The 13704-nt window shown below is 48.8% G+C and overlaps 1 protein-coding gene across 1 annotated transcript in view; it reads left to right on the forward strand.

The window, feature by feature from the left end:
- The first annotated feature begins 2406 nt into the window (after positions 1-2406).
- P2RY6 (pyrimidinergic receptor P2Y6) overlaps positions 2407-13704 on the forward strand; it is a 32942-nt gene continuing 21644 nt past the window's right edge. The window contains exon 1 of the mRNA XM_032796404.2: positions 2407-2592. The gene's annotated coding sequence lies outside the window, so the exon portion shown is untranslated. The remainder of the gene's footprint in view (positions 2593-13704) is intronic.

A 13704-nucleotide genomic window follows, 5' to 3' on the forward strand; every position in this document is an offset into this window, starting at 1 on the left:
GGAGACAAGGGGAGGAACTTGTTTCCCGTTTTGAGATACGGAGAAGGGTTCTGGGTCTTGGGGGGTCCCCCAGGGACGATTTTGGGGGGCTTCAGTGTACCAGGCACTGAATCCTGGTTGGTGGCAGCGAGATCAGAGCCAAGCTGGGTATAAGCTTGGGGGGAGTTTCATGTTAAGCCCCCAAATTTTGGATGCTAAGGTCCAGATTTGGGACAAAGGCTTTATCACATGCAGAAGCAGCCAAATACGAGGAGGATTCATGGATTCCCAAGGCCAGAAGGAACCACTGTGATCATCTAGTGATCTCCTGTATAACGGGCCATAGAACTTCCCCCAAAATAATGCCTAGACCAGTGGTTTTCATGCTGCGAGTTGCGACCCAGTAATGGGTCACGGAATGTAAGGCGCTGGGTTGCGGCAGCTCTGGTCAACACCGCCGACCGGGCCATTAAAAGTCCCATCGGCAGTGCTGCCTGGCTAAGACAGGCTAGTCCCTACCTGTTCTCACACTGCGCTACACCCCGGAAGCAGCCAGCAGCAGGTCTGGCTCCCAGGCGGAGGGGCCACAGGGCTCTGCATGCTGGCCCCGGCCCGAGCACCAGCTCCACACTCACTTTTGCATCGTTTGCAAACTTTATCAATGATGATTTTATGGTTTCTTCCTGGTCATTAATAAAGATGTTCAATACTGGAGGGCCAAGAACAGATCCCAACAGCACCCCACGGGAAACACACCCTCTTGATGACTATTCCCCATTTACAGTTACATCCGGAGACCTATCAGTTGGCCGGTTTTTAATCCACTTAATGTATGCCAGGTTAATTTGATATAGTTCTCATTTTTAATCAAAATGTCAGGCAGCACCAGGTTAAATGCCTTGCAACAGAAGTCTAAATATATGACTTCAACACTCTGACCTTTATCTTCCATCTATTATATATTATTATTTTATTTTTTACAACTGCTTTCACTTCCCCTCTGAAGCAGGTTGGTTGTGTTTTTTTCAAACCAGCTTTCGTCCCCACTTGTGGGATTGTGACTTTTTGGCTATCAGTAAGGTGTTCTTAAATTATTGCCAATTATCACTCAGATTTTCCAGATTAAATTCTTCCTTCCAGCTGATTTGGCCCATAACCCTGATATTCTTTGATTCTGTGATTCTATGAATTGCTTTCATCTTCGTGAAACTGGCCCTGTTAAAGTACCAAGTATGTATATTACTGGTCCGGGCTTTATTCTGCTTGCACATTAGAAATCTGATCGAGTCATGATCAGTTGTACCTAAGGTACCATTGACTTTTAGTTCAGTGATCAGCTCTTTTGTATCTGTTAGGACAAGGTATAGTATAGAATTCCCCCATGTTGGTTGCAATGCTTTTTGAGTTAGGAAACTGTCATCTACAATGTTTAGAAATTCCAAGGCTGTTTTAGTACTGACAGCCTGAGACCCCCCAGCATAGGTCATTCACACTGAAGCCCCCATGATCTCACAGGTTTTTTTCCTCCTACGTATAATAGGTAGATGTGTCAGGCAGTGGTCGTGCGATTCCCTAGTGTGATTTGAAAATCTCCAGCAGATACAACTAAAACCCCATCTTGTGCTTTCTCTGTTAGGACGTTGATCCGTAAGCATTCAGGGTCATTTTCTTCTGAGTTATCTGTGACTCGGAAACAGGCATTGCCTGTTTGACATAGAGTGCAACTCCCCCTCCCCTTTGCCCCCTCGAGCCTTCCTAAATAGATGATACCATTGAACCACGGCATCTGCCAGCTCTACACAAGCCGTCAGCCAGTCCGTGGGCTACCAGGAGAGCAAGTGTCCATGGACAGGCCGCAGAGCAGGAACCATTGCTCTTATCCTCTATAGGGTGACTTGTATAGCCTAATCCATTTGACTACAGTAACTATCCTCCTCTGCTGGAGCCAGGTCCCTTCCAAGGGTAGGTGTCATTGAGACTCTAATAGACGAGTCTGGCCTCATTAACCTCACATCACTGTTCACTTCAGGTATGGATCCAATTTTAATTGTAAACAAACAAATGCAATGGGCAACCCCAGTCTTTACACACACACACACACACACACACACGTGTGTTGCTGGCCCCTCTAACTCCGATTTCCAACAGTGCAGCCAGGATTACATAGCGATTCTTATCACTGGTGCATCTGATTTCTGCAAAGCTCTTCACTCCAGTCTTTCTCTGCTGTCCTAGATCCTCTTCTCTGGACCCCGGATGTGGTTGCTGGACTCCCCTGACAGGCCAGATTTGCTGATTCTATCACTCTTGTGCTTTGTTCCTCACTCTGGCACCCGAGACTTCAATCAGTTGACTTTCCGGTTCTGCTTCTTTTATTTCCAGCCCTTCACAGCCTATATAACCATCTCCTCGGGCTGCGCACCTACCCCTGTTCCCCCGCCATCCCAGCACTCAACCGGAGCAGGTACAATATTTAGACTGGCCTCCTTGAGCTGAGCTGCAGGGATGCCGTGTTCTGCAAGCATGGGAGCAAGATCTATCCACTTTGGGTAAGCCCTCTCTGCCTCGCCAGCCGAGCACCTTGTCCCATCCGCCTCCCTGAGAACAGCAGAGGTAAGTGATGGACTGCGTGTTCGAGGCATGAGGTGGGGGAAAAATCTCCCAGTGGCAGCAGCCAAAGCCCGATTGCTTGGCACTTTTAAAAATGGCTTGAACAAAGACCTCTGCCCTGGGAGGCAGGGGTCTGGGTGACCTCACGGAGATGGAAAGGAACCTCCCTGGAGGCTGGGAGCAAGGCAGGGTGTGGGAGGGTCACCTTGGAGGTGTGTTCACAAACTTGAACCTGCAGGAGCCTCTTTGTGTCATGAACTGAACTCTGGATTCAGCTTGTGACTCCCCATCACGAACCAGACTCTGTAGGTTTCTCAGCTCTACTCCCTCTCCAGCCACGGCCTGAGGGTCCCCTGGGCTTCTGGCAGCTGGTCTGCGGCCCCTTCCTCTCCTGCTTAGGAAATAGGGTGATGAAGGGGAATGGGCATAAAAGTGTCTAATCTAAGTAGATCAGTGTCTAAGCAGATGGTCCGGGGTGAGGGTGTTTATCCTGCAATTCAGGAAAGTTGGTTTCAATTCCCACGACTGCCACAGCCTCCCTGTGAGACCATGGGGAAGTGTCTCTTTGTGCCTCAGTTTCTCCGGGTATAAAATAAGGATCATGCTTCTCTACCTCACAGCGGTCTCATGGAGGTAAATCATTGAAAGACTGTGAGGTGCGTGGGTAGTTGGCAATGGGAGTCATGTAAATTTTGTATGTAGGTGCGGCAGGAGATTAATTCGCAATGCTTGTAAAATGCGTAAAAGACAAAAAGCATTGTACTAATGCTGGTGTCTTCTATTCCTGCCTGCCTGGATCACTGCATTTTCAACACTTAATCATCTCTAGCGACTTGTATGTAATAGAAGCATTTAAACGCTCTTGATACAAAGTGTGCTCTACGTCAGGGGTAGGCAACCTATGGCATGGGTGCTGAAGGCGGCACGCAAGCTGATTTTCAGTGGCACTCACACTGCCTGGGTCCTGGCCACCGGTCCAGGGGGCTCTGCATTTTAATTTAATTTAATGTTAAATGAAGCTTCTTAAACATTTTAAAACCCTTATTTACTTTACATACAGCAATAGTTTAGTTATATGTTATAGACCAGGGGTCGGCAACCTTTCAGAAGCGGCATGCCGAGTCTTCATTTATTCACTCTGATTTAAGGTTTCATGTGCTAGTAATATATTTTAATGTTTTTAGAAGGTCTCTTTCTGTAAGTCTATAATGCATAACTAAACTATTGTTGTATGTAAAGTAAATAAGGTTTTTAAAATGTTCGGATGTGAGAGCTTTGTAAGCCTAAGCGGGGCAGGGAAACAAATTAGCCCTGACTTTGCCTAGTTTAATTTCGATCATTTAGGGTTCAATCCAATTCTAACTGAAGTCAGTGGGAATCTTTCCCTTGCTTTCAATGGGAGTTGAACCCCTAGCTTCAGATGCTTTTTACTGCCACTGTTTGTTCAAAGCAACAAAGAGTCCTGTGGCACCTTATAGGCTAATAGACATATTGGAGCATAGGCTTTTGTGGGTGAACATGTGTCTAACAAAGTGGGTATTCACCCATGAAAGCTCATGCTCCAACACATCTGTTAGTCGATAAGGTGCTACAGGACTCTGTTGCTTTTTACAGATCCAAACTAACATGGCTCCTGCTCTGATGTTTGTTAAAAGTGTGTGTGAGTGAGAGAGAGAGAGAGACACACACACTTCAAATCTTTGCTAGCTGATATGTTCTCTTCCTCTTCTAGATGTAGCTTTTATTCCCTGGGGAATGGGTTGAGGTTATGCAGTTAGAAATTGGTGTTGATTAGGCTGGTGGCTGCTGAGACCATAGATGTGACTGATCTATGCATGCACTCCTGTCTCTGCATTACAGTAGCCCTGAGGGGTTAAATTGTAATTTGTGAGCTCCCTGGGGGTAGGGTTTGTTCCCTGGTGCCTTTCAATATGTAGATATAACTGGAAGGAACCTTGAAAGGTCATTGAATCCAGCCCCCTGCCTTCACTAGCAGGACCAAGTACTGATTTTGCTGCAGATCCCTCAAGGATTGAGCTCATAACCCTGGGTTTAGCAGGCCAGTGCTCAAACCACTGAGCTATCCCTCCCCCCAGTGGTATCCTAATGATAGTCCTTGGACTGATCGCAGCTGCTTGGGAGCCCTCACTGCATTAGACCCGGCGTCGTGGCTTGTTTTTCACAGCACTTTCCTCTTCGGAACCCTTTGCAAATGTTAGTGAGACAATCCCGACGTTAAAGAGCATTAGGACTAAATACCAGGACCAAGCCCAAATTCAGCCCAGGGGCAACTCCATTAAGGTCAGTAGATTTACACCAGAGAGTGAATTGCTCCCTTAGTTTGAATGATTAAAATGGAAACAAAAAGGACTCAAGAGGTTGCTCCCAGAGTTCTGCTGTTGGTGTAAGGCTTTATCCAAGGTTCCCTGCCATGCCTTCATTGGCATCTAAGCTGCGCCATCTAGTGGGCCCTTGCATGGAATGCATCCCCAACCACGCACGCTGCATCCACAGTCATGGGGCTGGATTCTCCTTGCAGCAGTGTAACTCTGTTGAATGAGGTATTCCTGATTTACACCAGCGTAACCAGGAGGAGGAGCAGACCAGTGGCATGGGCTCAAGGGCAAAGCAGATTATTCCGTCAGCCAGGGGAGGTGATAGTATCACATCTTGAATTCCTGTAGCCCTGCAGGGAAGGGTACAGCAGGGCTAGTGCCTTTCCTTGCTCAGTACCTCTTCCTATCCTTTGCCAAGAAAGCTCACAAACTGGGGGTGTTTTGGGGTCCCTGAATGCTCCTAGAGCTCCAGGCAGCTAGACGAATCGTTCCCATCTATGTTCAACTAGACTAGTGCCCACTTGTGTTTTCAGTACGGCCCTCACCCCTGGGATGCGTGCCTCTCTGAGCTCCCACCTGCAACGGTTCTGTGGGGTTTAAGCTAGCGCAGTGTGTGTCTTGCCCCCTTTTGTCAGAGAGCCTTTAAGGCTTGTGCTCTAGAGGCTGCACTGGCTTTGTGTTCATCCTCCTGTGCCACTCACTCGGCTGAGGGTTTTTTAATCCAGAACCAACTGAACAGGAGCTCCGAGTTGGATGCTGTAGTGAAGAGGGCTAACGTCTGGATGTATAAATGGGAGAATATTGAGCCGGGCAGGGACCTGCTATTTCCTCTGCCTACAGCACTGCTGGGACCATTGCATCCACTTCTGCGATCCACACTTGAAAACCAGTGTCAAAACTGGAGAGGATTCAGTGAAGAGCCACAGAAATTATTTGTGGTCCTTAGAGTGAGAGACTTAAGGCACTCCATCCATTTAGCATATTGAAGAGAAGGTTGAGAGGGAATTGAATTGCAGTATAAATACCCACATAGGGAGAAGTTCTCTGATACTCAAGGGCTTTTTACCATGGGGCTGGAAGGGACTGCTGGCTAATCGAGATCAGTCCCTGTGTAGTCAGCCTGGGCTTGGCCTTCGTCTCTTTACGTCTCTTGTCCCTGGGTCCCCTCCAGAACCACCACTCCCGGACGAGCCTGCTATTGCCCGAGGGTGTTGTGAAGCCCAATACTATAATGGGCTTCAAAAGGGACCTAGATAGATTCATAGAGGACAGGTCCATCAATGGCTATTAGCCAGGATGGGCAGGGATGATATCCCCAGCCTCTGTTTACCAGGTTGGGATTGGGTGACAGGGAATGGATCACTTGATGATAACCTGTCTGTTCATTCCCTTTGGGGCACCTGCCATTAGCCACTGTCAGTGGACAGGATACTGGGCTTGATGGACCTTTGTTCTGACCCACTATGGCCATTCTTATGTTCTGATGTTCTAGAACAGAACAGCTGTTCTACTGATGTCAGCTGGGAAGCTTTATCTAACTGCCCCTGTACAGAACATCCTCAGCTCGAGGGCCCTTGCAATTCCTCTCCCCTACCTAGCTTCGACTGGGCGCAAGTCAGTTGACTTCCAGAGCCAGGTGTAAAGCTCGTCTGCTCATTCAGGCCATTCCCTGAAGGGGGAATTATCTGGAAGATCTGGAGCTGTTCGGGGAAGCGTGTCTATTTAACCTTTATTTTTTTTAATTTGCATACATGTTGCTCAGTCCAGTTGTGTGGCCAGATTGTTTGACCATTGTTGCTGATGGACAGGTTAGATACAGATAGGATGCTCAGTGCTTGGGATATTTAATGGCAATTAATTGTTCTTGGCTTGATTTCCTGAGCACTTCAGTGGGAGCCCAGAACATATGAATGGCCATACTGGGTCAGACCAAAGGTCCATCTAGCCCAGTATCCTGTCTTCTGACAGTGGCCAATGCCAGGTGCCCCAGAGGGAGCGAACAAAACAGGTAATCACCAAGTGATCTGTCCCCTGTCGCCCATTCCCAGCTTCTGGCAAATATCCAGTTGGGCTTGGATATTTGTATCCAAGCCCAACTGTTGTTTGCTGCATGTGAATTAAATCCTGACTCAACCAAATAAATGTGATTCAGGTGGTAGATCTGGAAAATGACACAGAGAAGGCATCAGAATCCAGGATCTCACACGCACAAGGCATGAAGTCACTTGAGCAGCAGTGAGCCCCGAAGACCAGAATTTCAGAAGAACTTGGTGCTGCTTCATTGAGCTCCTTGGAAAATCTGGGTCCAGTTGTGGGTGTGGAGTCCTTTGAAAATTCTGGGCTAATTATTCCGTTTCAAGAGATAGCAGCACTGCGAATCTTTTCTGTCCAACGATATAGGTCAGAATCCAGATGAAGGGACCTGACCCCATGAGTTACACCGGATGTGACTGGACATGGGGTGTTTGTATAATCAGGAGTAGTACGCCAAGGGGACAGGCTGGTGGTTGATTAAGAAGGGAGTTTTGAACAGCTGAGGGGTTGCATATTTGGATTCGGCAACATGCAAGGTTATATTGTGGGAGAAGAATCTTCCCTTTAGTGAAATATTAGCCAGTCTTTAGTCCTGGTCACAACTATGCTATGGTATTTTTCTTTTTAAGGAAAGGTTCTGAAGGGGCCATGCAAGGTATTTTCCATACGTTTTACTATTCTATTCCTTTTTTAAATAACTCTGGAAGCTGATATGTGCTTCCATGCTGGATTGGTGTTTTTTTCCATTACACACACACACACAGTGGCTTGTTACTGTCATTTGTTCAGGAGTTCTTTTCTGCAGGTGGATGCACGCAGGGTTGTGTGTGTCTGTGTTAAAATCAGTATTAGGATTTGATCCTGCAAAGGCAACCATATGGGTGGACCCTGGCACCCTGACTTCAACAGGTCTTCACATGGGCCCACTTGGGGTGAGGGGGGGACTCTCTGCAGGATCAAGGCCTTAAAGAGCTCACTTTTAAAAACAGCGTGAGTAGACCTGCTGAGATGCTGGCATTGAAGTTAGTGGAGCGATGCCATTTTACACCTGGTGAAAATCTGGTCCGTGAAGTCAGTGATGCTATTCCCCTTCACACCAGCTGAGGATCTGGCCCAGCGTTTGTGAAGTGTGGGACAAACCTTACTACAGGTGTGTTCTGTAATGCTAGTTACACTTGATGCTGACACAGTTTTTAATTCCACTAATGGCACTGTGGGATGGGTTATCGCTGGCATTGCACAAGGAGCTGCATCTGCATTTTATACCATCTGTCTTCTCCTGATCCACTCCTAGCTAGGTCAGCAAGGGACCAATCCCTCTGCACTGTAGAAGCCTTTGAAAGTTCACCTTGCTAACCTGACCCCCAGGGGCAAAACCGGCTGCAGAGAGAAATATGTCAGGAGATTGTGTCCTATTCCCCGCTCCCCTGCCATCTCCTCATGTGAAGTCCTATATTTTCTGAAGTGGCCTCTAACTTCGGGGGCCCAATTTTGTACACCTGGGACCTGATTTTTCAGAACTACTTAGCTGCTTGCAGCTGTTATTGACCTCAGCTGGAGCTATGGACCCCCTAAAAATCAGGCCCTGGGCACCTCAAATTGGGCACCCAAAATTAGAGGCTGCTTATGAAAACATGGGTGTTACCTACCTCAGTGTCCCCGCCTTTGGAGTGGGTCTGTTGGGCCTGATCTCAGAGCTGTAACTGACATGCATAAGAAATGTGTATTCAAGTGCTTAGACTATTTAAGTGCTTAGAGTTTCATGCATGGATGCTGCAAGAGAAGAGGAAATTTTCATTCTCCTTATTACAAAACCGTTGATATTCGTGCTGCATTACAGAAATTCTGATGCAACTTTTATAGCAGCAGGCAGTGTGTTCTATGTCGAATGGGCAAGCGTTACGTTTTCTGTTCCTTTTCCTGTGCTGTTTCGTTATGCTGCTTGAATGATAAAAGGAAGTCTTGCCACAGCAGAAAAAAATCAATCACATAGCAAAACTCTCAGATGCAGGCCATGTTTTCAGGGGCTGAATGGCGGGCTTTTCTTTGGCAAACTTGGATTCATAAGCTCTGCACTACGAAGCAAGTGATTAGAAAAGAAATGTCTAGAAATTATGCTAGCAATATCAGCCTGAAGATGGTACGGGAGTGGCTTTTATATTTTGTTCCTGGAAAATAATCTTCATGGGTAATTTTTGCAAAATACTGGTAAGTTATCAATCTCTTTATCTCTTCTTATATTTGATATTCCACAGGTTTGTGAGGTGGCTTCTGTGCTATATAGGTAGGTGGTAATACTAGGGATACAGGGTAACATTTGCAAAAGCACCTGAAATGACCCAGGAGATACAGGGTATTTCTGCACAGCAAAACAAAAAAACCCCACAGCAGTGAGTTCAGAGCCCAGATCAATGGACCGGGGCTCATGGGGTTCGCACTGTGAGGCTTAAAATAGCAGTGTAGACATAACTTGCTATTTTTAGCCCTGCAGTGCAAGCCTGATTCACTTGACCCCGGGTTCTGAGGCTTGCTACAGCAGGTTTTGTGGGGGGGAGGAGGGGTTTTGCTGTGTAAACGTACTCTAAGTCCCACTGAAAGTCAGTTTGCTGGGAGCTGGATGGTCACACCTAATATACGTAGCTCCATTATTGAAATTCCATGGGACTTGGGCTCCTAAGTCACTTCAGAGCTTTTAAAAATTGCACCCACAGTGCGTAGATCTGAAAGTGCTTTACAGGGGAAGTATCATTCTCCCTGCGTAACAGATGGGGAAACTGAGGCACATAGCAATGACATAACTTGCCGGAGGTCACACTGTGAGTCAGTGGTAGAGCAAGGTGTAGAACCCAGCACACTTGACTCCTAGTCCTGGGCCCAGTCCACCAGGCCGCATGACATCCTATATATTAGTTTTTGGTCATAAACTGGTTAGTGTTGCTCTGTGTTGACCAGCTGCTACGTTCCACTCAAGAGGTGGCTCCATAGTGGTGATGTCTGAGGAAAAGAGCTCTAGTATCTTGCTGGCTGTAAGGTGCTCTGGAAATATAAGCTAATTACTGGGGCTTTATTCTGCTGCAGTGGTACCTGAGTATCCTTAAGTATTTATCCTGCCCTCATCACCACAGTATCGGAGCACCTCCAGTCATTTATCATGTGACAACGCACAGTCAACCTGTGAAACTCATTGCCAGGGGTATGTTGTGAAGACAAAGAGATAATTGGGTTCGAAAAAGACTTAGAGAGTCCCGGCAGGATAGGTCCATCAGTGGCTATTAGCCAACGTGGTCAGGGATGCACCCCCATGCTCTGGGTGTCCCTAAACTTCTGACTGCTAGATGCTAGGACTGGATGACGGGGGATGGCTCACTCGATAATTGCCCTGTTCTATTCATTCCTTCTGAAGAACCTGGCATTGGCCACTGTTGGAAGACACGATGCTGGAGTAGGTAGACCATTGGTCTGCCCCAGGATGGCTGTTCTTGTGATGTAACTGACATTTGTCACATCTGGTTCATTCTCTCCGTATCCCTCCCCCAGGGGGAGAATTGTACGTGCAGTGGAGGGCAGGGTTTGGGCTTTTATGTCCATGTTCCTCTACATTTACATTAGAGAAGGCAGGTCGGAGAACTGTCCCTCGCCCCAGGAGCAGAAGATGGAGAGGTTTGTGATGGCCCTTAATTCCTGGAGTTCATTCCACTGCTTGGATCAGCCCCCGCCTGGGAGTTCACCCTTACTGCAGAGTGCTCCACTGTGCCAGAGGGGGCAGTTGTTGACCATAGTCTTCATCTTAGACCTTTAGATCATCTTAGGCACCCTGAACTCAGGCTGTGGAGCACCGTGAAGAGAAGGACCAAACCCTTGAACCTGACTCTCCGGGAAGCCAGCGTCGGGAGCAGAGGACCAGGATGATGTGCTCATGGTGGCCTGGGTCATTGAGGAGACACGCTGCTGTATTCTGTAGTAGCTGGAGGGATACGTCCTCTCTGACGGGGGTGATAGGGAATGAGCCCATCAGATGCAGGGAAATCACCCCCATCTCCCTGTAGCCTGATGGCCAGATAGTCACCTGAGCCTCCCAGGAGCCTCTTCGGGTATGTCTGCACTGCAATAAAATACCCGCGGCACTGAGTCTGAGACTGGGTCAATAGACTCGATCTTGCCGGACTCAAAATTGCAGTGCAGACGTTTTGGGCTGGGGCCAGAGCCCAGGCTCCAAGACCCACCTGCCTCGCAGGGTTTCGGAGCCTGCCCTTTATGGCCCGAGCCTGAAGGCTACTCTGCGATTTTTAGCTTCCAGCCAGAGCCTCCCAAGCCCAAGTCGACTAATCCGGGCCAGCAGTGGCCACACTCCAGGGCTTTTAATGCAATGCAGAAGTACCCTTCCACTACAGAACTCTTATTCCAGGGCATTGAGCAGCCTCCAGTAGGGGGAATGGAATGGATCGTGTGAGAGCAAGGGATTAATAGCGGCTACTCAATCCCGGGCCTGGACCAACTTTCCCTGTGCAGCACTGCCAGATGCCCTTTGTTGCTGGCCTGCTGCCCCACTGCTCATCTCGATCTCTGCCCCCTAAGAAGCTCCATAGTGACGATAACGCTTTGACTTACAGACAGTGCCTTCCCCCGGAGGATGTCAAAGCGCGGGGCAAATCCTAATGTGTGTAGCCTCACTATACCCCCTGGGAGAAGTAAGTCGCAGTAGTCAAGTTCTGAGGGGGCAGAACGAGACTCAGAGAGGTGGAGTGATTTGCATAAGGACCCACAGGAGTGCAGCACTGTCAGAGTTGGGAAGAGAAACCAGATCCCCAGGCTCTGGCCACAAAACCATCCTTAGCCTCATTCTCAGAGAAGGTCCGCTAGGGATTTAAACACTTCGCTGTTCAGAATCTCAGCTGCTGCAGTACTCAGGCTCAGGAGCTAGAGGGGCAGCCTGAACCACCAGGAGTCCCAGCCATCTCTCCCCCGATCTAATGACTGCAGCGGCCAGTTCTCAAAATGCCAAACACGCTCTCAGCCACAAACTCTTCCGCTCATTGGATTTCTTCTCGTTTTTGTTTCCTTCTTGGCCCCGGTGAGTCACAGCCACGGGCTGTTGGGAGGGGACGTGGAAGCCAACATGTGAAAGTCACTAGAGAGGCTGGAATTGAAAGAGGAATTGGTGGGACCAGGCCCGCCTGTCTTGCAATAGCTCAGCTCATTGCACCACGTCTGCACAGCCAACGGACCCAGCCCCTGCATTGTCCACATGCAGGGCCAGCCTGTCGCCCCTTCCCAGACCACTCATTGCCCCTGTCCACAGGGTGCAGGCTCCCGGGAGGGAGCACCTCACCAGCCCCTCATCTGTTCCCCCTTCCTCCCCCCAGCATTGGAGACCCCTGCCACATAGAATCCCCCACCAGGGGGAGCAGCTCCAAGAGGAGGACCTCTCTGCAGCGGGAGGGAGAGGCAGTCCCCTGCCCTGCCCACCCCGCAAGAGCTGGAAGAGTAGGGGAGGGGAAATGCATCAATAGAATGGGGATGGACAGTGCAGCTCCTCTTCCCAGCTGTCAGCGGGGCTTCCCTCCCAGCAGCATGGTGGGGGGCAAGAGGGGCAATGGAAACCATCCATCAGCAACCTGGAGTGGGGAAAGCCTCCACTGGGTTCCAAAGAGGGGGCCTGAATGGGGAAATCCAGTGCACTCCCCCCTCCCGCCACAGCCAAGAAGGAGCAGGGCAGGGTAGAGTCTGGGGTGACACTGAGCTCTTGCTGGGCATCCTTCCTGCAGGACAGGAGTTAGGATTTAAGGCACTAGGATTTAAGGTTCAATTCCCAGCTCTGTCCCAGACTCCCTGTGTGACCCTGGGCAAGTCACGTGGTCCCCATTCCCATCTGTACAATAGGGATAACTGCCCTGCTGTGCCTCACAGGGGTGTTGTGAGACTAAGATATTAAAGAGCGCGAGGCACTCAGATGCTCTGAGGATGAGGGCTAGGTAAGTACCTTCAGAGCTGGGACTAGGGGTATGTCTATACTATGGGATTATTCCAATTTTACAGAAACCGTTTTTTAAAACAGATTGTATGAAGTCGAGTGCCCGCGGCCACACTAAACACATTAATTCGGCGGTGTACGTCCGTGTACCGAGGCTAGCATCGATTTCTGGAGCGTTGCACTGCGGGTAACTATCCCATAGTTCCTGCAGTCTCTCCTGCCCATTGGAATTCTGGGTTAAGATCCCAATGCAAAAACAATGTCGCAGGCGTTTCTGGGTAAATGTCGTCACTCAATCCTTCTTCTGTGAAAGCAACGGCAGACAATGATTTCGTGCCCTTTTTCCCTGGATTGCCCTGGCAGATGCCATAGCATGGCAACCATGGAGCCCGTTTAGCTTTTTGTCACTGTCACCATGCGTGTACTGGATGCTGCTGACAGAGGCGGTAATGCAGTGCTACACAGCAGCATTCATTTGCCTTTGCAAGGTAGCAGAGACAGTTACCAGCTATAGCACCGTCTGCAATTGGAAATTGGCGATGAGATGACGATTATCTGTCTTTTTTGTACCATTTGCAATTTAAAATTGGCGATGACGTTTATCAGGCATTTTGCACTGTCTGCATTTGGAAATTGGCGATGATGGTTACCAGTCCTTTTGTACCGTCTGCTGCTGTCATGGGTGCTCCTGGCTGGCCTCGCTGAGGTCGGCCAGGGGTGCATGGACAAAAATAGGAATGACTCCCCGGGTCATTTCCTTCTTTATGTTTTGTC

Source organism: Chelonoidis abingdonii, chromosome 1, assembly GCF_003597395.2.
Source record: "Chelonoidis abingdonii isolate Lonesome George chromosome 1, CheloAbing_2.0, whole genome shotgun sequence".
Lineage (NCBI taxonomy): Eukaryota > Metazoa > Chordata > Testudines > Testudinidae > Chelonoidis > Chelonoidis abingdonii.